The sequence below is a fragment of the Papio anubis genome, chromosome 2 (assembly GCF_008728515.1).
Source record: "Papio anubis isolate 15944 chromosome 2, Panubis1.0, whole genome shotgun sequence".
Classification (NCBI taxonomy): domain Eukaryota; kingdom Metazoa; phylum Chordata; class Mammalia; order Primates; family Cercopithecidae; genus Papio; species Papio anubis.
This window is the reverse complement of record NC_044977.1, coordinates 119,992,730-120,019,223: the sequence shown is the minus strand read 5'-3', so window position 1 is coordinate 120,019,223 and position 26,494 is coordinate 119,992,730. Positions and strand designations below refer to the sequence as shown.

At 39.7% G+C, this 26,494-nt stretch overlaps 1 long non-coding RNA gene across 6 annotated transcripts in view; it reads left to right on the top strand.

Annotated features, from left to right (window-relative positions):
- Positions 1 to 26,494, top strand: part of LOC103882191 — a 116,869-nt gene that overhangs the window by 34,545 nt on the left and 55,830 nt on the right. For 5 of the 6 annotated variants that reach the window (XR_004181968.1, XR_004181967.1, XR_002520155.2 and 2 more), the window contains exon 3: positions 14,782 to 14,961. This is a non-coding gene — a long non-coding RNA (uncharacterized LOC103882191). The remainder of the gene's footprint in view (positions 1 to 14,781; positions 14,962 to 26,494) is intronic. The other variant, XR_002520158.2, reaches the window with a different exon arrangement.

Genomic DNA, 26,494 nt, shown 5'->3' with positions numbered 1-26,494 from the left:
CCCTGAAGGACAGTCAGTGTATTTTAAGATTTTTGAGCCAAATTTGTCCCCATTGTAGCTTGCCAAAAAAGAGGGCAAACTCTTTACATCCTCTTCTCGCCCTCTCCACACTCTCTCCGTAGATATCTCTGTGGTCTGCATCTCTTCCACGTATGTTCGCACAGCCTCCTACCTGGCTTCCCTGCTCCCATCTTACCCTGCAGTACCTTCTTGACACAGTAGCTAATTTTAAAAGTTAGATCATAATACACTCCTGCTTAAAAGTCTCCATAAGGCTTCCCAGTCACCCTCAGCAAGAAATCCATGTTTCTCTCCACAGCCCAAGAGGTTGACTTGACATAGGCCCTGCGTGGCTCTGTGACCTTCTCCCCTTCCATGGGCCCAGCCACACTGGCCTCAGACTTGTCTAATATGTTCCATGGCTCAGCACCTTTGTACTCAATGAGCCTCTGCCTATAGCGCTTCTCCCTAGATTTGTATGTAGCTGGCTCCTTCTCTTCATTCAGATGACGGCTTAGTGAGGATTCCCTAATCAGGCTTCTTAAGATAGATACCACTTACCTTCTCTAACTCATCCTTGGGCCTGTTACTCTGCTTTATTTTCTTCTTAATGCTTATGCTTGAAATTTTATTATTTGCTTGTCTATTATTGTTTGCCACTTTCCTGCCAAAGCTAAATTCCACGAATGTGGAGACCTTGTTGTTATCCCCAGTGCCTAAGATAGTGCCTGGTACATAGTAGACACTCAACAAGTACTTATTTAATAAATTAAGTCCAAAAGGGTTGTCACGTGCTTTCTTGTGTTGGGGGAAGGGGTATTTCAGGCTGGAATTTGGACATTTATTGATTTAACATTCAGTGAATGTGGTATTTGCTGAACATTTTGCTAAGCACCAGTTATAACAGTGAACAAAACAGAGTAGAGTCTCTGCGCTTGTGGGGCTTACATTGTATGAAAGAAACTAAAGAGTTCTGGGGAAGGGAACAGGGGGCACCCATTTTAGAAAAGATGTTCAGAAAAATATTCTCTGTAGAGGTGGCTTTTTGGTTGAGACCTCAAGACCTTGTAGGCTATAGGAATAAGTTGGGCTTCAGGTGAAGGGCAATGGGAAGTCACCAGAGATAACTAAGAATGGGAGTGATCCCATATGATCCAATATATGTCTTAAGATTACTCATGCCATTGAGTGAGAGGTGGATTGGATGGGAGCATTTGTGGAAGAGGAGAGGTACAATTGGAACAATTCATGCTTGCTATTGACCACCAAGGCTAATAGTGGTAGCAGAGAAAGTGAAGTCCACATTCAAAATATATTTCGGTGTGTAAAGTAGATAGGACTTGCTGATAATTGCTTTTGGGAGAGGATGGAAAGAGAGAACTCGGGGTGATAGGTCGTTTTTTTTCTTTTTCTCTTTCTTTGTCACCCAGGTTGGAGTGCAGTGGTGCGATCTGGGCTCACTGAAACCTCCGCCTCCCAGGTTCTAGCAATTCTCCTGCCTCAGCCTCCCAAGTAGCTGGGATTACAGGTGCATGCTGCCATGCCCAGCTAATTTTTTTGTATTTTAGTAGAGACGGAGTTTCACTGTGTTGCCCAGGCTGGTCTTGAACTCGTGAGCTCAGGTAATCCACCTGCCTTGGCCTCCCAAAGTGCTAGGATTACAGGCGTGAGCCACCGCTCCCAGCCAATAGATAGTTTTCTTACTTGATAAACTGGGATGACTGTGATGATGCTATTTAATAGTATGGGTGCAGAATTGTTTAATCGTCTGAGTAGCAATCCAAGTTTATCTTCCAGACTTCAGAGAAGGCCACTATAAAATAGTCAAAACAGGTATATTTTGTTTTACTTTAAAAACTTAAACTTTTTGCCAGGCATATTGGCTCATGCCTGTAATCCCAGTGCCTATAATCCCAGCAGTTTGGGAGGCCAAGATGAGAGGATTGCTTGAGGCCAGGAGTTCAAGACCAACCTGGGGAAACACAGTGAGACCCTGTCTCTTTAAAAAAATAATTAAAACAAATTATTCAGGCATGGTGGTGCATGCCTGTAGTCCCAGCTACTTGGGAGGCTGAGGTGAGAGGATCACTTAGGCCCAGGATTTTGAGGTTACAGTGAGCTGTGATTGTGCCACTGCACTCCAGCCTAGGCAATAGAGTAAGACCCTGTCTTAAAAAAAAAAAAAAATCAGCAGTTCTAAGAAATAACACAGAGAGCCCATGTATCGTTTACCCAATTTTCTCCAATGGTAACATCTTACAAGACTGTGGTACAATAGTGAAGTTACAGAACATTCCTATCACCACGAGGATACCTCATGTTGCCCATTTATAGCCCCACCTAATTCCCTCTTACCCTTACTCATTCTTAAATCTTGGCAATCACCAATCAATTACATGTCTATAATTCTGTCATTTCAAGAATATTATAGAAATAGAATCATATAGTATATGTATTCGAGTTCTCCAGAGAAATAGAAGCAATATAATGTGTGTATTTAAGGAGAGACTTATTTTAAGGAATTGCTTACATAGTTATGGAGGCTTGGTGAGTTCACAATCTGATGGGAGAGGCTGGTAGGCTGGCGACTCAAGAAAGACTTGCATTTGAGTCTGAAGGCAGTCTGCTGGAAAACCGGGAAGAGCAGATGTTGCACACAAATTCCAGAGGCAGTTTGCTAGAAAATTCCTTCTTGCTCAGGGATGTCATCCTTTTATTCTATTAGGCTTTCAATGGATTGGATGAGGCCCACTTACATTATAGAGGATAATCTGATTTACTCAAAATTCACCAACTTAAATGTAAATATCATCTAAAAACATCTTTACAGAAACATCCAGAATAATGTTTGACCAAATATCTGGACACTATGGTTCAGTCAAGTTGACACATAAAATTAACGATCACAGTATGTAACCTTTGAGATTGGCTGTTTTCACTCAGTGAAATTCCTTCAAGATGCATCCAACTTGTGCATACCATTAGCTTGTTCCTTTGTATTGCTAAGTAATATTCAATGGTATGGATATATCACAGTTTATCCATTTACCTTTGAAGGACATCTGGGTTGTTTCCTTTTTTTTTTTTTTCCTTTTTTTTGCTATTAGGAATAAAGCTACTGTACGTATTTGCATAAAAACCTCTGTGAACATAAATCTTACTTTTCTTCGGGATAAATGCAATTGTTGGGTTATATGGTAGTTGCATGTTTAGTTTTTTAAGAAACTGCCATACTGTTTTTCTAGAACGGCTATCCCATTTTCCCACCAGCAATAAATGAATGATTCAGTTTTTCTACATCCTTGCCAACATATGATTGCCATTATTTTTTATTTTAGTCATTCTGAAATGTATGTAGTGATATCTCATTGTGGTTTTAATTTGTATTTCTTTAATGGCCAGTGATGTTGGCCATATTTTTATTTGCTTATTTGACATCTGTATATTCTCTTTGGTAAAATGTCTTTTGATTATTTGCTAATTGAATTTTTTGTTGTTGGGGTTTGTGCATGTGTGTGTGATTATTTTTTAGTTTTAACAGTTCTTTATATATTTTAGATACTAGTTTTTTGTTGGATATGTTGTTGACAAGTATTTTCTTTCATTCCATAGCTTGTCTTTTCCTCCTTTTAGCAGGATCTTTCACCATGTGAACAATTTTAATTTTGATGAAGTCCAGTTTATAAATTTTTCTTTTTGTGGATTTTGCTTTTGGCATCAGATTTAAGAACTTTTTGCCTGGCCCTAGTTCATGAAGATTTTATCCTTCTCTTCTCTTCTCTTCTCTTCTCTTCTCTTCTAAGACTGAGTCTTTCTCTTTTGCCCAGGCTGGAGCGCAGTGACGCGATCTCGGCCCACTGCAACCCAGCCTCTACCTTCCAGGTTCAAGTGATTCTTCTTGCCTCAGCCTCCCAAGTAGCTGAGATTACAGGCACTCACCGTCATGCCTGGCTAATTTTTTATTTTTATTTTTAATAGAGATGGGGTTTCACTATGTTGACCAGGCTGGTCTCAAACTCCTGACCTCGTGATCCACCCACTTCGGCCTCCCAAAGTGCTGGGATTACAGGCATGAGCCACCGCGCCCAGCCTATGATAGTTATATTTTATATTTAAGTCTATGATTCATTTTGAGTTCTTTAAAATATGAGGTATGAGAACTGGCTTGAGTTTCACTTTTTGCCTGTGGATGTCCAGTTGCTGCAGCACTATTTGTTGAACACATTCTCTTTCTTCCATTGAATTGCTTTTGTACTTTTGCTAAAATCAGCTGGGCATTTTTATGTGAGTCTATTTCTGGCTTCTCTTTTCTGTTCCATTGATCTATGTGTCTATCCCTCTGCCAATACCAAGAGTCTTAATTATTGTAGCTATATATAATAAGTCTTGAAATCTGGTAGGCTGATTTCTCTCACTTTATTCCTTTTTTCTGAAAAAGTTTTTTTTTTACCTTTCTATATAAATTTTAGAATAAACTTGAATATATCTGCAAAACATCCTGCTGGGATTTTGACAGGAATTGCATTAAACCTGTATATCAATTTGACATCTTTACTGTGTTGAGTCTTCCAAGCCATGAACATACTCTTCATTTATTTAGATCTTTGATTTCTTTTCCCTTTCCTTTCCTTTTTCCTTTCTGTTTTCTTTTCACTTTTGTAACAGAATCTGTTCTGTCTCCAGGCTGGAGTGCAGTAGCATGATCTGGGCTCACTGCAGCCTCTGTCTCCCAGGTTCAAGCCATCCTCCCACCTCAGCCTTTGAGTAGCTGGGACCACAGGTGCACATTACCACACCTGGATAATTTTTGTATTATTTTGTCGAAGCACGTGGTTTTGCCATGTTGCCTAGGCTAGTTTTGAACTCCTGAGCTCAAGTGATCAGACTGCCTTGGCCTCCCAAAGTGCTGGGATTACAGGTGAACCACTGCACCCTGCTCCTTTGATTTTTTTGATCGTTTTTTCAATTTTCAACATACCAAGTCTTGTACATGTTTTGTTAGGTTTACACTTAACTCTTATTTTTCTCAGTGATTTTAAATGATATTGTGTTTTAAATTTTGGTGTCCACATAGTCAATGCTAGAATATAGAGGTATAAATCATTTTTGTGTGTTCATTGTGTACCATGAAACCTTGCTGAACTCATTTATTAGTTCTAGAAGTTTTTGGTAGATTCCTTGGGATTTTTTATGTAGACAATCATGTCATCCAAAAATAGGGAGAGTTTTATATGTTCCTTTCTGATCCATATGATTTTTATGTCCTTTTCTCACCTTGTAATGTTAGCTACAACATTTAGCACTTAGGTTGAGTATGAATGATGACAGTGGACATTCTTGCCTTGTTCCCAGTCTTAGGGGAAAGCATTTAGTCTTTCACAATTATGTATAATGTTAGTTGTAGGTTTTTTGTAGATGTTCTTTATCAAGTTTAGGGTTTTTCTCTATTTTTTTTTCTAAGAGTTTTTTACAAATCATGAATGAGACTTGAACTTTGTTAAATGCTTTTTCCACATCAACTGATATGATCATATGATTTTTCTTCTTTAACCTGCTGATATGGTGAATTACATTGATTGATTTTAAAATATTGAATCAGGCTGGGCGCAGTGGCTCAGCCTGTAATCCCAGCACTTTGGGAGGCCAAGGTGGGCGGATCATGAGGTCAGGAGATAGAGACCATCCTGGCTAACACGGTGAAACCCCGACTCTACTAAAAATACAAAAAATTAGCCAGGTGTGGTGGTGGGTGCCTGTAGTCCCAGCTACTCAGGAGGTTGAGGCAGGAGAATGGGATGAACCTGGGAGGTGGAGCCTGCAGTGAGCCAAGATCATGCCACTGCACTCCAGCCTGGGTGACAGAGCGAGACTCCATCTCAAAAATAAAATAAAATAAAATAAAATAAAATAAAATAAAATAAAATAAAAAATTTGAATCAGACTTGTTTCTCTGAAATAAGATCCACTTGCTTATGATGTATACTTTTAATATATTGCTGACTTCTATTTGCTAATATTTTGTTAAGGATGTTTACAACCATATTCATGAGGTATATTATATAGTTTTCTTTTTTAGAACTGTCTGGTTTGGCATCAGGGTAATACTAGCTTCATAAAATGAATTTGGGAGTCATCCTTTCTCTTTAATTTTTTGAGGCTATATAAAATTGATGTTTGGTAGGATTCTCTAGTGGAACAATCTGAGTCTGGAGATTTCTTTTTGGTGGATTTTAAATTACAGATTCACTTTTTTTTTTTTAATAGTTAGAAGACTAATAGAGTATCTATTTTGTATTGGATGAGTTGCAGTATTTTGTTTTTAAAGGAGAAGTGGTGCATTTTGTGTATGTTGTCAAACTTATATATAGGGTTGTTCCTTGTATTCTGTTATTCTCTTGATGTCTGCAGCGTCTGTAGTGATGTACTTTGTTATATTCCTGGTATTGGCAATTTGGTTTTCTCTCTTTTTTTCTCAGTCTTTCTAGGAGTTTGTAAATTTTATTAATTTTTTTTCAAAGAACTACCTCTTTGTTTCATTGATTTCTCTCTATTGTTTTTCTATTTTCAATGTCATTGATTTTTGCTTTTATCTTTATTAGGTCCATCTGCTTGCTTTGGCTTATTTTGTACCTCTTTTTCTAGGTTCTTGAGATAGGAGCTTAAGTAATTGATAGAGACTTTTCCTCTTTTCTAGTGTATGCATTTGGTGCTATGATTTTCCCACTCAGCAGTGCTTTTACAGTGTCCCACACATTTTGACATGTTATATTTCAATTTAATTCAGTTTAATGTATTTTTAAATTTCCCTTGAGACTTCCTCTGGCCCATGGATTATTTTAAAAGTGTTTTGTTTCATTTTCAAGTATTTGGAGATTTTCTAGTTGTTGATTTCTAGTTTGATTCCATTGTAGTCAGAGAGAGCACTCTGTATGACTTCAGTTCTTTTAAATTTGTTGAGGTTTGTTTTATGTCCCAGGATATGATTTAGCTTTGTATATAGATCATATATGCAATATATAGAGCAATGGCTCTTGTTGAAGCTTGTCAGGAGACCTTGCCACCCTTTACTCTCTCAAGGCCCACCTGGAGTGAGTGTTTCATTTCTACCTCTGTGTTCTTCATGCTCTCTGAGTACCTGAAAAGAATATGTTTTTCTGCTTTTGTTGGGTAGAATGTTCTATCCGTGATGATTAGAGCTGGTTAATTGATAATATTTTTTATTTCTTCTAGTTCTTTGTTCTAATTATTCTATCACTTGTTGAGATAAGGGTGTTTCTATTATCTAATATGATTGTGGACTTGTCTGTTATTGCCAGGTGAAGGTAGAAGTCCAGGTTGTCCGTTCAGCCTCCATTGACACCCAGGGTAGGGGAAAGTTCCTCATTAATGCTGGGCAAGGGTGGGACTTCCAGCTTCCCATGTGGCCTCCACTGATACTGTGATGGGGATAGCTTGAGTACTGATGGACAATGGTGAAATTCCTGACTTTCCACCAGGCCTCCTCTGATAGCATTCTTGGGGGAGACATAGGGGTGCTTTGTTACTTCTGGTAGGAGTGGAAGTCCAGGCTTCCCATAATGTTTCCACTGATATCATCAGAGGGGAGCCTCATCAGAGTGAGGATAAAAGTTCTAGCTCCCTTCTTGGACTCCTCTGACACCACCATTGCAGAGATATTGGGGTTCCTTGCTACAGCCTCAGTGGGGTAGAAGTTTAGGCTCCTTACTTGGTCTTTCATAGGTGGGGGAAGAACCATCATATTTTCTTGGTGATTGGATGGAATAAAGCAGTTATGGCTAAAAGTTTTCAGCCTTGCTAAATTTTCCCCTTCCCTGTCCTTTGGCTAGAGAGAGCAGGTTTTGGGGAGACTTTTTTTGTCTATGCCCAATTAGTATTTCTGGGTTGCTGGATTCTTCAATTCAAAGCCTAGGATATACAAGGCAAAAAGGAAACCCAGGGAATTCACCACTGTTCCTCAGGTCTTGAGAGTCTAGTCAGACTTCTACTCTCCATCTTTCGTAGTCTTCTTGTATTTATTTTATATTAATGTCCAGAGTTTTTAGTTGTAGTTAGAAGAAAAAATAGGGAAAATATATCTACGCCATCTTCCCAGGAGTGGAAGCCTTGATCCACTATTAAAAGCCCTTTAGGGAAAGAAACCTAATTAATTACAAATCAAACATGAACAAACAAAAGACCAAATCAAACCAAACTAAGATAAAACACACAAAAAACTTTTATGGCATTGAATATAACTTTTCTTGGTGCAACTTCTTCGTTCAAGAATTGAGATGATGTTGTTTTTCATTCTGTGTTTCGGTACAACATATGCAGCAATAATATGTAGGGGAAAGACAATGGGCTAAGGAAGTAGATAAACATGGGCTCAATACTAATCTCCCTGCCAATGCTAGACGATTAGATCCCAACTGCCTACTCAACGTTTTTACTTGAATGTCTAGTAGGTACAATCTCAATTTTATCATAAATAAACAGAACTCTTGCTCCCTCCATTTTCTGTCCTGAAACTTCTTCCTCACAAGCTTTTTCTAGTTTGTTAAATGGCACCAACAATTATTCCAAATTAGGTACTACAGCCACTCCACTGTATCTTCAGAAAAGCTCTGTCCACTGTACCTTCCAGATATACCCTGAATCTGACCACATCTTACCATCACCCTAGTTCAAAAACCTTTAGTATCGCAATAATCTTCTCACTCCTCTCCTGTCTCAACTCTTGCTTCCCTTCAGTTTATTTTCCTCATGATTGCAAGAGGATGTTTAAAAAAATAAATTAGGAAACACTTCCCTGCTTACAATTCTTCAATTGCTTTTTATACAAATAAGAATAAATCAAAATGCCTAACTTTACAAGGCCTGAGTGATTTGATTCCCTTGCTTACTTTTTAAATATCTCCTTCTACCTTCAGCTTTGTTCATCTTGCTGCAGACTCCCCATTGCTTGTGCATACCAAGTTAGCTCCCCTTTGTCTGGAACACTCTTCCAGGATGGATGCCTGATTGTTGTAATTTAGGTCTTAATTCAGATATTTGCCCTTTTAAAGAGGCCTCTGTGACCACCCTAGCTTAATACAGCACCCTTTCTCCAGTCTCTTCTATCATAATTACCCTACTGTGACTTCTTCATTGCATTTATTAATATCTGAGATAATCTTATTTGTTTACATGTTTATTTTCGTTCTCCCCCCGCAGCACAATGTAAGTTCTTTGAAGAATAGACACTATCTATTTATGCTCACTGTTGTATTCTTAGCCCCTGTGATCTTACTGGTACACACAGTAGGTGCTCATAGAATACTGACTTATTAATTTCAGGGGTTTCCTAGGAGTATTACATTTGTTGGTCAATTCATAGTTAGGCAATATACAAAAGTTGCCAGAATCCCTTTCTACTTTATAATGGAGTAGTTTGTCTAAGTTTCAATCCCAGTTCTATCATGTTTAGCTGGTTAAAAATCTCTTTGATGAGCTTCCTTATCTGTAAAATACGGCACCTAACAGTGCCTCCTTCATAGGATGGGTAAGGGTTAAATGAGTTAGTACATGTCAAGTGTCTTGAATGCTTGGAACAGTGCCAGGCCTGTAATAAGTATTTGCTGCTTTATTATTAGTACTAAATGTAGGCTACGTTTCATTAAAGGGCACCTTCATTTTAAAAGTTTTCAATAAGAACACTGGAAAAGCAAATGGATCTGAGGAAAAGATGCTTCAGGAATTCCCTGACCCTGGTCAAAACATTGGAAACTACTGTATTTATTTCCTTTTTAATCGATGACAGACTTTGCTCAGGAAGCAGTTAAAACACATAATCTCTTGCCTACTGAGAGAGGAAGGAAAGAAGATTCAATTAATTAGTCCAGACTTCCCACTGAGGGGTTACTGATGAGCAACTTAAAACCTTGGAAGAGCCTATAGGACATCAGCATCCTCCCTTTACAGCATTTGTCCAATGGTGAAAGATTCTGATGTTATCTTCAACAGTTAGACAAACAGCCAGCAAGGCCAGTGGCAACCTCACCAATGAGCCAGGAGTTGGCTCATTGGCCAAATTTGGCTCAGTAGCCAAATTCCTACCACCTCTTTCTAAATTGTTGAGCACCTACCATACTTCAGAACTTCACACACATTGTCATTTTATCCCTATACCACTGTATGAGTAAGATGGTACTCTCATTTCCCAGAGAAGACCATGGTACAACATTTAAGGATCTGTCCCAAAGTTCTATGGCTAATCAGTGGCAAAGCTGTGATTATCCAGCCCTTCAACAAATATTTATAGATTATCTTTTATGTGCCAGGACTAGAGATAGCAGTGAACCAATCAGGTAAGATTCCTGCCTTTCAGGAATTTACATTTAATAGGAATGGGGATCCATGGTTTAGAGCCTATGCTGAAAACACCTCAAATTTTCCCAAATGACAACCTATGGGAGATGAAATGGGAAACTGACAGAAATATATTGGAGCAGTTAACGGCAACCATAGCCGCCACAAATATTTATTGAACACTTCCTAGGTACGCATTTTATAGGCTCTAGTGACAACTGGGAAGGAAATAGACACAACCCCTGTGCTCACAGAACTTTCCAAAAATGTTGGCAAACTTCATTTTTGCTTTACAAGGCCAGGCAGGTAATGTAAAGGATTAAAATGGCTACACACTATATTCTTTCAACACAGATATGCTTTATCATACTGTCTGCTTTGTCAAAGAAATATGCTTTTGTTCTTAAAATGCAAGGCTTTTCTTGGTCTATCTTTTGTTTTCCTAATTTTGTTGGACACATTCTATCTCATTTTCCTCTTTGCTGTGGGTAAAACAGCACACACATATGGTGATGAAAGGCAGCTGACACTTGGCCTCAGCCTCATAGAGTAAGAGAGAGATAATGGCTTTGTGACAAACTGGAGAGGCTGCTGCTCCTTCTGAGGTGGTGCAGTTGGTACCCAATCCAGATGGTTTTACCATCCAGGACCGGGAGATGTGTGTTGCCACAGAAAATGTAAGCCATAAGTGAATGGTGAGTTGGTTAATTTGAGTTCTCTCAGAACAGGTGAACATAAGACAAAAAGAAGGAGAAAATCTGAGCGGGTGGGTGTTTACAGGCAGGAATTATCTGAGCATGTTCTCTTTCCCTGGAATTCTCCAAAGATGGCTCTGGGGCTATAGATTCTGGAAACTATTCATACCTTATAATCTAGATTTTCTAGTCCATGTTATTCACTAGGTGTGTTTTCCTTCTGTTATCGCTGTTCCTCTAGAAAAGCTTCCAGGGGGGAACTAAGAGATAACTCAATGCCCACACCAAAGGACTAAAGGGAGAAGCTGAGGGTCCAGTGTCAGGATGGTGAATTTTGGGAGACTTGAGTTAGTGCTATAGTTCTAGCCACCTCACCTCATGTGGGGACTCTTACTTTATTGCTGATTTGGGGGGTGTGGTTTTATTTATTTATTATTGATTGATTGACAGCCAGGCTGGAGTGCAGTGGCACCGTCATGGCTCACTGGAGCCTTGAAATCCTAGGCTCAAGTAATCCTCCCACCTCAGCCTCCCGAGTAGCTGGGACTCAGGGCTCACACCACCACACCTGGGCAATGACCACATCTGGGCAATGAAACACTTTTTTGTGTGTGTGGAGAAGGGATCTTGCCAGGTTGCCAAGGCTGGTCGTGAACTCCTGGGTTTAAGTGATCCTTCTGTTTCAGCCTCCCAAAGTGCTGGGATTACAGGCATGAGCCACTGGACCTGCTGGATGCAGATTTATTTTCAAGGGAGCCTGTAGGCTTATTTCAAACAAAAGTAGGAAGTTTTAAAGCAGGCAATTAAGAAAAAGTGGTGTGGAATAGAAAAATCTTGATTCTCCTATCCACATTCACTTGGGTACGCCCACATGCAGTAAAAGATTCCTGAAGGTACAAGTCTTTCAGATTCAATGTAATTGCACTGAAACAAATTACTAGAACTATGGTTTTTTCGCGTGTTGTGTTAATGATGATTCTTATAACACTAATAATTTTATATACTTTCACATTTATAATAAATGCTGTCTCATGGGATTCTCACAATATACTCTGAAATAGGTATTATTATTCTCATTTTGTAGGTGAAGAAGCTGGTATTCAAAATAGTTTAGTGATTTGTTCAATGTCACATGATTAGATAGTGTCAAAGTTCCATATGAGCCCAGATTTATGACTTTAGATCTTTCTGCTATATACCACTATCTTTGCTAGTGTCTGGAAGCCAATTATAAAGATTATCCTTCATGTGATCCACACCACAGTGAATGTTTGGCTCTCTGTGCATTTATATGCTGTTGTGATCTGAATTACCAAACAATTAATAACTGGATTCTTGACCATTACAGGTGGAAACAGACAGTTGTTTAAAGTACAAAATCACAAACATGTTTTCCACCAGATCTTCCTCTCTTCCCAGCCTCACCCACAATCCAGACAGAAATTTACCTGTTGTATGTAGATACTCATACAATAAGAATTCCTATGATATCTTTCCATGAGGAAAGATAAAATGAGGACTTTATTGAATGCATTAAAGTGGTGCACTTGAGATGATATATTTTTAGAAGACACTGCTTTGAATAAATAAGATAAATTAGTGGCCACAAAATGTTTCAAACGCAAGCCTTAATTAACTTTGTAAGTCTAAGCAATGTAAGCCAATTGGGCCAATAATAATTAGATCCTTATTTCCTTCCTTCCTTCCTTCCTTCCTTCCTTCCTTCCTTCCTTCCTTCCTTCCTTCCTTCCTTCCTTCCTTCCTTCCCTCCTTCTTTTTTTGAGATGGGGTCTTGCTCTGTCACCCAGGCGGGAGCATAGTGGGCTCACTATAATCTCCGCTTCCCAGGTTCAAGTGATTCTCCTGCCTCAGCCTCTCGAGTAGCTAGGACTACAGGCACGTGCCACCATGCCTGGCTAAGTTTTTATATTTTTAGTAGAGATGAGGTTTCACTGATGGTCTCAATCTCCTGACCTTGTGATATGCCCACCTCGGCCTCCCAAAGTGCTGGGATTACAGGCATGAGCCACTGCGTCTGGCCAATTAGATCGTTATTTCTTAGAGTAGATCTTAGGGATAAATAAGCCAGTAACAACTAAAGCCTGAGACTTGAGGGATAGGATTTGGTAAAGAGAAGATAACTTGTCTGACAATAGTGTGAATGTGAGGTGGGTGGGGCACTGGGTAGAAGAGGAGAGAGAAAGAACACCAAAAAGAATGGAGGTTGGGTCTCTGGGAGAGCCTGCTGATGCTGGCATATTGTTTAGTTGACACTCTGGGAGTCAAACTGACCTCTTGGAGTTCCCCCAGCCGTGAACCTTGGTAAGGGTCTAGGGAGGTCAAATTGTGGTCCAAGACAGATTGGTATCTCTAGCCACATCCATGCAGTGGGGAGCCTGCTAGAACCTTAGAAAGAGTGTCCTGTGCTGGAACTAAGAGGGGAGAACGTGGGGCTGGTTGTTGGTACCAATTCTGTTTGTGGCAGCCAATAAATAGGCCTCTTTCCTTTATTTCTTCCCCTCTGCCCCACCTTATTTTAAACTTATCTAGAATTGAGTCAATTCAATGGAACTATGTAGGTGGATTAGTAAGGAATTCATGGATTCTTCTGGCTATCTTAGTGGTCACCTGGACAGACTCAGACAATAGAAAGTGACTAACCCCAATGTACACAAGAGGCCCCTGGGATCTCTCTTTCTCTCTTTTTAAAGCAATCTGGTGATTTTAATGTATGTAAATCTACTTTAATAAAAAATAATTATTAATGTTTTGAAGGCTTCAATGGGAGGTTATATCTTATAACATAGACAAAATAAAAAGAAACAAGTGAAAACATTTGAAAAATGAGAAATCCAGGAGCTGTAATATGTGAATAATACAATAGTAGATGCAGAATGCAAAGACAGAATATAAAGAGAAGTGATGATTACAGCAAGGGAAAAATAAAGAAAATGACTTCATTCTCCTTTAAGGAATAATGTGATCTCCGGATATAAAGTATTTTCTGAGTCTTATGCTGGCTGGGTGGCTTGCTGAATGAATGCGTATATACTTATATGCATACATACACAGAAGACACAAACCTAAGCATGATCTGGTAAATGATGCAAATCCAAATTAAAAAATGAAATCTTATAATGTTCTATGTAAAAAGAGCATATTACATGGGAAGAGAAGGAAGAAAATTTTTTCTACCCTGTGGTCTCAATGTAGCTTTATTGAAAATTAAGTCACAAATTACAACACTCATTGGGGAAGATTTGCTTTCCTCTCACTTACAGTTAATAGAAGAAAATTAATGTAGCAATTAATGTGGCTGCTCTTACAGCCAAATGTAGTATGTGGCCTTTATTAAGGGCCACAGCTTAATAAAGGTTTGCTGTTCCTGTGTTTAAACTCTTGGGCCATAACTTACATAAGAAACACACAAAAAATAGATTACTTAACATTTTAAAGGTTCTAGTTATTTTTACATATTTTCACACATGCCATATTTATTGAAAAGGACAGGAATCCATTGAATTTTACAGTGTATTAAACTTCATCTAATTTGAACTAAGAAAAGACTGGCAAAATAAATGACCAACTTCTGAAACAGAAATTACTATTTGATTAGTGCCATTACAGAGCTGCTGGCGTTTTATCATGTTCTTTAAAAAAATTGTAATAAGAACACTTAATATGAGATCAATTCTCTTAACAAATTTTTCAGTGTACACTACATTATTGTTGCCTCTAGATTCTGTCGGCCCTCTTGAGCACATCCCAAAGGCAGACCTCTGGCCACAAGGTGCAGGGCAAAGGAGACAGCCCTGGTCTCTGCGACTGTTATGGAAAGGGGTGGTGACTCCAGCTTTCCACTGACCCACTGTGGGGCTACAGGTACCAGATGTAAAACTACCTAATAGCTTATATATGGGTAGGTGCTGTTCCCACCTTTTATTTACTTCTTCTCCTTTCTAAAATATTTACTTCATTTTAATAGCAAATTAAACACAAATACATGATGCCATTCTCACTGGGAAAATTTTATAAAGTACAGATAAAACTAAAATGAACCTCTCTTGCCCCCTTGACCCAGACGCATCCTCAGAGGTCATCTCTGTTTTTGGTTTGGTGAGTATCTTTCCAATTCACCATCCTCTTTGAACTTTCTACTCTTACTTGTATCTCTGGTTTCTGTTATGATGAGATTTTTATTTCATTACTTTGCAAGAAGCTTCCTGTTAGTTTGCTCTTCTCAGTATGCCATGGAATCTGTATACAAGTGATGTCCAGTTCCTCAGTCCAAGCTCAGGTGTCTGAATACCCTTTCCCAGCACCCTTGCTTGTTTAAGAGACAGCATGAGAAAAAGACCAGCTGTGTCGCCCCTTCTTCCTGGCCAGATGATGCTGGTTGACTCCCTTACCTTGTGGACTGTGACTTTGGAAAGGAAGAAGTGTACCCTTCATGGAATGGTTTTATATCTCTTTTGAACCCAAAGCATCTTGTAAAATGGAGTTCATGTTCACACGGGTTTGGAGCACTGGACCAGGGTCAAGAGACCTGGTTTGGTCCTCCCTCTGCAAGGGTTGGGCTATTTGATTATGGGAAAGTCTTGCTTAACCACTGTGATCTTTATCTGTAAAGCAAACTAAATAATCTCTAAGTGTCCTCACTTGCAAAATGGGGATAGCATCTGATTTATGGGATTGCTGTGAGGATTAAATATGATAGTGGGGATATATTGCTTAGGACAAAGCCCAGCACATAGTAATTACCTGTAAATATCAGCTGTTATTATTTTTCTGCTCTGTTTCCATGTTTCTTTGTTCTTAATTTAACATCCTCTCCAAAAATTAATATGGGGTCCTGTGACCCTCTGGGGTGACTAGCCAGGCGACCTCTACTATTTTTTGGAGGGCTGGAGCTTATGATATTTGGCAATAAAGGCAGTTTTCATTAAAGGAGCTAGGGGCCACTTACTGAGTGATCAGTCATCTGGATTTGTACCATTATGTTATGGAGGTTTGACAATCTGTGGCAAATTCCTTTGACATGTGTATCTATGGCAGTGTTTCAGCAAACACTGTCCTAATTAAGTAATCATAGGGCGGTTCAATCTAAATTGAGTGGTGCTGCTGCATGCAGAAAATTTTTGTTTGCAATACTTGAGTCATCTCAGTTTAAATTAAATCTGTTAAGATTATCTGTCTGCAGGCATTTTCCAAACTCCTAACCTCGTGATCTGCCTGCCTCGGCCTCCCAAATTGCTGAGATTACAGGTGTGAACCACCGTGCCCGGCCTCTAACCATTTTTCAATCAAATGTGCCGAAATGACCACAGTGCTCTGCAGGGCATCTTTCCGTTACGAGTTTGCGTGTCTTTAATGTCTGTGTGTTAATCATTTTCAGATAGTGTTTGTGCTGTTTTCCACCACTGCCTTCTATAGCAGTTACTGCTGATTTGCAGGGTGCTGAGGCAGGCTTATGAGGTTGACATAAAAAGTGGGATCGAAGATCATGAGGTTATTGTTGAGGTTTAACAAACAATGTTGGTCCATGTTGTTGACCAATAGGTCACCAATAAAAGAAGCAGTGTCAGGGAGAAGCAATTCTTGTGTTAGCTGTTTGTCAGACACAGAAGGGTTCCAGGAATGTACCGTAACAAGCAGATGGTGCAACTCGGTGGTGGACAAGTTGTTGACTCAGGTATTCTGGCTCTTTTCAGAGACATTGAGAGTCAGTGGCAAGACTAATAAAAGTAAGACCAAATAGAATTTCCCTCTCCCTTACACCTTAAAGTCACCTCCTCTCTTGGAGCAGAGCAAGTGGATTTGGTCAAGTACTTTGTGGTGGATGGTGGGGAGAGGAAGCAGTCCTTTCTTTTTTCTCAGTGATTCAAATTAGAATAACAAATTGGCCAGGTGCGGTGGCTCACACCTGTAATCCCAGCACTTTGGGATGCCGAGGCAGGCGGATCATGACGTCAGGAGATGGAGACAATCCTGGCTAACACGGTGAAACCCCATCTCTACTAAAAATACAAAAAAAAATTAGCCGGGTGTGGTGGTGGACGCCTGTAGTCCCAGCTACTCGGGAGGCTGAGGCAGGAGAATGGCGTGAACCTGGGGGGCGGAGCTTGCAGTGAGCCCAGATGGCGCCGCTGCACTCCAGCCTGGGCAACAGAGCAAGGCTCTGTCTCAGAAAAAAAAAAAAAAAAGAAAAGAAAATTGAAGGCCACTTGGGGCTGTGGTCTCTGAGGGCTCTAAGTTCCTTATAGATATGCAATGTTGTACTTTCATGACAGTAAAAGAACACAGCAGGGATAAGGGGGTAGGTCTGTGACTTTATGCTAAAGTGCAAAGAAAAAGAAATATTCTGAGTGTTCCCATAGGTAAGTATCTGGAGTGACATTCTATTCTAGTTCATTTGCGGTGATTATAGCCCCAGCCAGGACACAGCCCTAACATTAGAGCATCCCTGATCTTTTGTTCTCTTGACAGAGCACCCAACCCAACTCATCCACAGTCCTTACAGATTTCTTGCTAAGCGAAAATTCATGTAGCATTATAATCCATTAATTTGCTACTGCAGAGCCAGCTCTGACAAGGAGATAACTGCTCCAGATGCCAAAGACTGAAAGATTGTTGTTTGAAAAGTTTATTGGGTAATGAAATAGAAAAGCATCTCAAATACCAGATGCACAAGGTAATGTTTTGTCTGATTGTCATCGTTAACTCCTGCTAGGGCTATAGCTGGAATGTTAGTGGGAATGTAGGACGAAGAAACAGATTAGGGAAGAAACCATGGCTTTGCCACAGAAACTTGATTGGTAAGGCTAAATTTGAGTCTAAAGATGAGTATTCTTTCATTGACGTACAGTTATGTTGATTTATAGATCATATATATGATTTATACATTGCTTTTTTTAACCATTAAATCTTAATGAATGAAGCAGTTCAATACAGGTCAATATGTATATAGTAGGAATATAAACACAAAAGTACCAGATGGAAATATGCATCAAACAGCAGACAGTCAATAAAAAGTAATTTGGTTTTTTAAAAAGGGGAAGAAGGGACAATATGATTATGAGTGTTGAGAGTGGCATAGGCAACAAGTGTGTGTATATAATCTATTTTTCCCTCTTTAGATATATACTACACATTTTATTTAAACAGGGGTGTCCAATCTTTTGGCTTCCCTGGGCCACATTGGAAGAATAATTGTCTTGGGCCACACATAATATACCTAATGATAGCTGATGAGCTAAAAAAAAAAAAAAATTGGAAAACAAATCATAATGTTTTAAGAAAGTTTATGAATTCGTGTCGGGCTGCATTCAAAGCCATTCGGGGCTGCAGGTGGGACAAGCTTGTTTTAAAACTAGCAATGGTGTTCTTTTTATGTAAGTATTTTCTAAACTTTCTCTTGGATTTTATGGGCATATTATAAGAACAACTGTGTACAAAGTTTACAAAGATCTGATTTGGAAACACAGCACAACTGTGAGGCAGGCAGGAATGATCTCATTATCCCTACGTTAGAAAGAAGAAAACAGATGCTTGGAGAGCGATTTGTTTAGGGTCATCAAGCTCTGACTTAAGATTTTATTCTTCCATATATTTCAGGAATAATGTCCCACTTCTTAACTTTCTCTTTTTCACTTTGTTTTCACCTTTTCTTTTAGTTAAAGGCCAAGGAACAACCTTTCCTGGGCTGCTGTCACTGACATTTACACCCTTGATTTTAATGTCTTAGGGACTAAATGCTCTTTGGTGAGATGCTATTCAGGTTTTCTTTATTTCAAAGAAGAGTCATTTTTCTTCATCCAGTCATTGTTATTGGATTAGTTTGATAGAAAAAAAACGCTAGACTGGTCATCAAAAGAGCCGGCTTCTTATTTAGATTCCACAACTCCCCCACCCTGAGTTCCTGAGCAAGTTATTTCTCTCTTAGTCTCCGTGTCTCCATTCATAAAAGGAGGTAGTTAAATAGGATGAGCTCTAAATTAAAATTAGGGAGAAAAAATTTTAAATGTGATGAAAAAATAATTAGCATACCTGATTAAAACATAATTAGAACATGCAAGGAATAGATGAAACCAATAAAACAAACCAAAAACTTAAGAGTAAAAAAGAACATAAGTATAGATTAAAAACTTATAGATAATCCTATCTGTTATCTATTATCTATTATCAGGTGTGGTGGCTCACGCCTGTAATCCTGCCACTTTGGGAGGCAGAGGCAGGTGGATCGCCTGAGGTCAGGAGTTTGAGACCAGCCTGGCCAACATGGCAAAGCCCCATCTCTACAAAAATTAGCTGGGCATGGTGGCAAGTGCCTGTAATCCCAGCTACTCGGGAGGCTGAGGCAGGAGAATTGCTTGAACCTGGGGGACCGAGGTTGCAGGGAGCCAAGATCGCGCTGCTTCATTCCAGCCTGGGTCTAAGAGTGAAACTCCGTCTCAAAAACAACAGCAACAACAACAAAAACTTATAGATAAAATGTAAATAAAAAGAGAAAGAGGATTAAAAACAAGTAACATACAAAGTGAAGTTCAGAAATTTAAGCATAAAATATTCGAAGAATAAGGAAAGTGAAGTATGAAGAATTCAAAGTCACAAAGAAGTAGGAATTGATGGCTATCAAATAAGAGACAAAGCAAAAGCAAGTACAAAACAGTAAATAGCTAAGCCAAAAGAAATCAGAAGACATGTATTAAAAATAAGTGTTAGTAAATAAGTAGTAATAAATTTTTAAATCTCAACCTAAGACTAAGAGACAATAAAAAAGATGGTAAAAATAAATGTTTGAAAATGACAAATCAGAAGGGGGTAAACATGAAAAAATAAAAATAGTTAAAAGCAATATAAGTAGAGCAAAGTATATGAAAATAAGGCAGAAATAATAGCAATAAAATGTGCTTTTCAGGGAGTTAAAAAAAAAAAGATATTATTAATTTCCAGAAAAAAGAAGAAAATGATCTGCCTATAAGAGCAGGTGGGTGTCTTGTGTCCTTGGCAGTCTTCTGAGCAGAGGTAACATGTTACAGTGTAGAATCCCTGAGGAAACTTAGGCCTGGTGATGGACAGCAGAGCTCCCAGCTGCCAGGAGGGGTGTGCCCCCCAGTGATGAAGCCCATCCAGGAGATTTAAATGTAGATGAGGAGCAAGGTCAATGGGTCAGATAGCCCCAGTGGCTGGTCCAGCAGACTCTAACCTTTCTTCTAAAAGCCCTATTTGGGACAAATGATGGCCACTAAGATGCCTGTACAACATGAGAAAGAGGTGGTTGTTTGGACATAACTTTTGATGTCTATATAGGCTGGAAAAATGCAGAATTGTTCAGAGCAGAAGAAGGAAAAACTCCAGAAGTGTAGTGTTTCTTCAAGTTTGTGATTGGAGGTTGTCTAGGACTATGGGCATCAAAAGGACAGATTCCTGCTCACAGCAGGATGAGGATGGTCAAGAAGTTTGCCTTAGTAACAAGCACTCAGGTGATTCGTATGATCAGAAAAATTTGGGTTAGTAGGACCATACAACAGCTTCATGCATCAAAGCTGAGGTTCAGCAAGGAAATTTGAAGGATTAGTTTTATAGGAAGCAACTAAAAAGATGCCTAGAATTATATGCACGAAATGATTCACTCATGGGGAAAGAAGTTGGGGGTGGGGATGGGATGGGGAGCTACTACTACCAACACGTGGTAATCTTGGCCATTCCTAATAAATGGTGTTATTCATTCGCCAAACATTGCCCACCAGAGGTCAGGCCACTGGCTGAATCAGGAAAGCCCTGTGGCATATGTCAGGAGGTTGGGCATAGGAATCAAGAGGGAATGCTATACATTGTTGAATTAAGTTTAAGCCTGAGGATACCTCTGTGCTTGAGGCTTTACATGGCAGACTGAAATCTGGCTTGGTACATAGATTAACTGAAGTTCTATCTTAGGAGTATACTCTTGCAACACGTGGCTGAGTCTTAGGCAATCAGAGCAGTTTAATTTCAACTGATTGGCCGCCAGCTGATTCAAGTGAGGAAAAACACTGAGTAAGCTGTCACTGTTGTTTTCTGTCCATAATGTCATCTGACCACTTTGCAGGCCCAGAGTTCTTTAAACCTGTTCTGGTCTTGAGTGAGGGCTGCCCAATTCTAAAACTGAGAATGAAAGTCAATTAAGATCTTTAAACTAAATTTGTTGTAATGTTGTCTTTTGACAACATTATTGTTGTCAAATTTCCTGCTCCATTAGCACTTTCTCTAGTCATATTGAATGATTTCCCCTTTCTCTACCCACATGCTCTTCTACTCCTCTGTGCCTTTGTTCAAGCTGCTCCCTCTGGCTGGAAAGCCTTTCTCTTTTTTTCTCCTCTCCCAATGTCTTCTGAAGGCCATATTCCTTCATTTTTGTTCCATGCAATCCTTGAAATCCTCTGTCAAATGACTGACTCTGCTTTTTGTCATTGTCTCTGTACATGCCTTCTGCCTTCCTCATCTCCCTTGCAACCTAGGGAGATCATTTCTCCATCAGCTCTTTCTGCCTCAGCATCCAGTGTGAGGCCTGTTACAGAATAGACAGCTGATAGATAAATGGCTACTTTGCTTTTCTTCACGTAGATAGTATATACTGCTTTAGTGGCTCCTCAGAAGCCAGATTATAGCTGCATCAAATGTTTTAAAAAATAAGATGGCATATAAATGGTAAAAAAAATACGATGATGATATTGAATTCTCTGACATCTAAAGGTGATAAGGGCAGCCTGATTAAAATGAGCTGAAACAACGACCATTAACATGTTATCCACATTAAAACACTGCCATAAAACACAACCAAAACAAAAAGAGGATTCTCAGGGAAAATATTTACAGTTAAACATTTTCCAAACCATGGGCTAGGGACTTCAGCAAGACTGGGGATTGGGTGTTATATCAAGGGGTCCAACACCCCATCTGTATACCACGCATTGTTTTTAGACTAAATAAATGATTCATATGTATAAGTAATTATGTTAAAAATGAATGTGACTTATAAAATGCAGCTTTATTTAAATGTGTTACTAAACTTTTTGTTGCTTTTCTGTTTCTGGGTAGATAGGAGGTGAACTCATACTTTTAAAAATTGGGAATGAATTCTTTTGGCAAATAAGGTAACTAGGATCCAGTTAGCTTATGACTTCTGAGTTTTACTGTGTCTTCTGTTTCACAGCATATCCACTGTAGTGGCACTAAAGCCTGTAGAGCTTTTTAAAATTCCACTTACTTGATGAAGTCCAGCTAAATAACTCTAAATCGTGGACACCAGGCAGGGTGTCTGCTTTGTTTCCAGTGCTGGGTGATGCTCTTGGGTTTTTTCCTATCAATTTTTGAGATGGGCAGTATATTTCTATACTGAAATAAGGTCTGGACTTTTATAAAAGTTCTCTACAGCAGTTGTTACCATATATTTTTAGATTTTACTAGCTAGGAAAAATTTCAACAAGAAAACTGAAGTTTCCCCCACTGATATGGTTTGGCTGGGTCCCCACCCAAATCTCATCTTGAATTCTCATGTGTTGTGGGAGGGACTCGATGGGAGGTGATTGAATAATGGAGGCAGGTCTTTCTTGTGCTGTTCTTTTGATAGTGAATAAGTCTCACAAAATCTGATGGTTTTAAAAAAAAGTTTCCCTGTACAAGCTCTCTTCTCTTGTCTGCTGCCATGTGAGATGTGCCTTTTGCCTTCTGCCATGATTGTGAGGCCTCCCCAGCCATGTGGAACTGTAAGTCCAATAAACTTATTTCTTTTGTAAATTGTCCATTTTGTAAATTGCGCAGTTTTGGGTATGTCTTTATCAGCAGCGTAAAAATGGACTAATACAGTAAATTGGTACCAGTAGAGTGGGGCACTGCTGAAAAGATACCCAAAAATGTGGAATTGACTTTGGAATTGGGTAATAGGCAGAGGTTGGAACAGTTTGGAGGGCTCAGAAGACAGGAGCATGTGGGAAAGTTTGGAACTTCCTAGATACTTGTTGAATGGCTCTGACCAAAATGCTGATAATGATATGGACAATGAAATCCAGGCTGAGGTGGTCTCAGACGGAGATGAGGAACTTGGGAACTGGAGCAAAGGTGACTTGTTATGTTTTATCAAAGAGACTGGCAGCATTTTGCCTGCCCTAGAGATTTGTGGAACTTTGAGAGAGATGATTTAGGGTATTTGGCTAAGCAGCAAAGCATTCAAGAGATGACATGGGTGCTGTTAAAGGCATTCAGTTTTAAAAGGGAAACAGAGCATAGATGTTCAGAAAATTTGCAGCCTGACAATGCAATGAGAAAGAAAATCCCATTTTCTGAGGAGAAATTCAAGCCAGGTGTAGAAATTTGCCTAAGTAATGAGGAGCCAAATGTTAATCCCCAAGACAATGGGGAAAATGTCTCCAAGTCATGTCAGAGACCTTTGCAGCAGCCCTTCTTATCACAGGCCCAGAGATTTAGGAGGAAAATATAGTTTTGTGGGCCAGGCCCAGGGTCCCTCTGCTGTGTGTAGTCTAGGGACTTGGTGCCCTTTGTCTTAGTTGCTCCAGCTGTGACTAAAAGAGGCCAAAGTACAGCTTGGGCTATTACCTCAGAGGTTGGAAGCCCCAAGCCTTGGCAGCTTCCATGGGGTGTTGAGCCTGTGGGTGCACAGAAGTCAACAGTTGAGGTTTGGGAACCTCCACCTAGATTTCAGAGGATATATGGAAACACCTGGATGCCCAGGCAGAAGTTTGCTGCAGGGGTGGGGATCTCATGGAGAACCTCTGCTAGGGCAGTGTGGGAGGGAAATGTGGGGTCAGAGCCCCCACACAAAGTCCCTACTGGGGCACCACGTAGTGGAGCTGTGAGAAGAGGGCCACTGTCCTCCAGACCCCAGAATGGTAGATCAACCAATGGCTTGCACTGTGTGCCTGAGAAAGCCGCAGACACTCAATGCCAGCCCATGAAAGCAACTGGGAGGGTGTCTGGACACTGCAAAGCCACAGGAGTGGAGCTGCCCAAGACCATGAGAACCTACCTCTTGCATCAGCATGACCTGGATGTGAGACATGGAGTCAAATGAGATCATTTTGGAGCTTTAAGATTTGACCGTTCTGCTGGATTTTGGACTTGCATGGGGCCTGTAGCCACTTTGTTTTGGTCAACTCCTCCCATTTGGAATGACTGTATTTACCCAATGCCTGTACCCCCATTGTATCTAGGAAGTAACTAACTTGCTTTTGATTTTACAGGCCCCAGGTGGAAGGGACTTCCCTTGTCTCAGATGAGACTTTGGACTGTGGACTTTTGGGTTAATGCTGACAAGACTTTGGGGGACTGTTGGGAAGGCATGATTTGTTTTGAAATGTGAGGACATGAGATTTGGGAAGGGCCAGGGACAGAATGTTATGGTTTGGCTGTGTCCCCACCCAGATCTCATCTTGAATTCCTATGTGTTGTGGGAGGGACCTGGTGGGAAGGGAATGAATCATGAGGGCAGGTCTTTCCTGTACTGTTCTCATGATAGTGAATAAGTCTCACAAAATCCGATGGTTTTAAAAATTGGAATTTCCCTGCACAAGCTCTCTTCTCTTGTCTGTTGCCATGTGAGACGTGCCTTTCACCTTCCACCATGATTGTGAGGCCTCCCCAGTCACATGGAACTGTAAGTCCAATAAACCTCTTTGTTTTGTAAATTGTCCAGTCTCGGGTATGTCTTTATCAGTAATGATTAAATGGACTAATAATACACCCACTCAACCCCAAATCTTGTGAAGAACAAAACTGTAAACTTTTAATTTTGCCAAACTAGAGCATTTAATAAAATAGCCATTTATTATCAGCATCAGCTTTCAAATACATTGTAACACTAAAATGAGGGCACACCATCTCCAAATAAGACGATCTTTAAATGAGCTTTTATAGAAAACTCACTATGCTGTCCTTTTTGGTCATTTTTCCTTGGACTAATGATAACTTTGGCCTGAGCTGGCTAGGCTTCCAATTATGAATGGCTATTCTAGTGAGAAGGAATGAGATGGGGGAAGAGTATCAAGTTGACCTGAAAGCTATGCTGTTTCTTTCTGCTCCAGTGATGCCTTCTAGCTCTAAATCCTTCAATTTTTCAACCGCCATCTCTCTTATTAAATGGGTTTAATAATAAAAGATGGCCAGGCGCGGTGGCTCAAGCCTGTAATCCCAGCACTCTGGGAGGCCGAGACGGGCGGATCACGAGGTCAGGAGATTGAGACCATCCTGGCTAACCTGGTGAAACCCCGTCTCTACTAAAAAATACAAAACACTAGCTGGGCGAGGTGGCAGGCGCCTGTAGTCCCAGCTACTCGGGAGGCTGAGGCAGGAGAATGGCGTAAACCTGGGAGGCGGAGCTTGCAGTGAGCTGAGATCCGGCCACTGCACCCCAGCCTGGGCAACAGAGCGAGACTCCGTCTCAAAAAAAAAAAAAAAAAATAATAATAAAAGATAACCTGAGATCCATGGAGCACTGGGTACCATGCTGAAAATGTTCGTCAGACTGTGATGCTGCTGATCCCTGTGCTCATGACTTTATGGGTAAATTAACATTGAACTTTGTAAATGAAGATGACTGATTTTGGAAGGGAGATGACCCTATATCAAATTGTTAATGTCATAGAACATGGATTTAGTTGCTTATGAAAATATAAAAACATGTATTTAAACTGTTGAGTGACAATTTTAAAACCAACACTCAAATATTTTTTTTTTCACATACAGAGAACTCATTTTGAAAATGTTTTTGTATCTTAACTGGAGTTTGTGATAATCTAGATTGTTCACAATGACTGTGACACCTTGTCCTATTTCTTAGCATCTTTTTCGTATTTTCCATCTATCCCTGAAACGAATGTCCTGCATTTTTCATGAGGACCTCAGGAATCTGTAACTAAGCACCATGGAACTCCAAAATGCTTTTGGTCCTGGAAAGGTTAAGACCTTGATCCTGGCTCTTTAGCATGAATTACTCACTATCCTTAATCTCAACAGATTTGTGAAAAGACACAAAAAGTAATGAGGACCAAAAAAAAAAAAATTCTTTCACTGTTATATTGCTTCATATGACATCATTTCATTATCTTCCTTCTTTATTTTTAAAAAAGATTTATTAAGTGAGCAGGAAAATACATGGTTGAACAAATGGAAACTACAGGGTGTGCCCTTTACAAGACTGAGTGAAACAACAGATTAATCAGAAGGCATGTGTCAGTTTTCTACAATGAAACTTCATGCAACATTCGGTGGAGCTGAATATATACAGATGTTAGAGGCTTCCCAGAGAGGCAGAATTGTTGTCGTTGGAAGATTGTTAAGACCCAAATGTCATTAGGCTATCTTCAAGCTGCATTTGGCAGGAGGATACTTTCACTGTTTACTTCTTGTTTCAGAAAAAAAAATGGTCATGGTTTTTTGAACATTTAGACTAGAAAACGAAA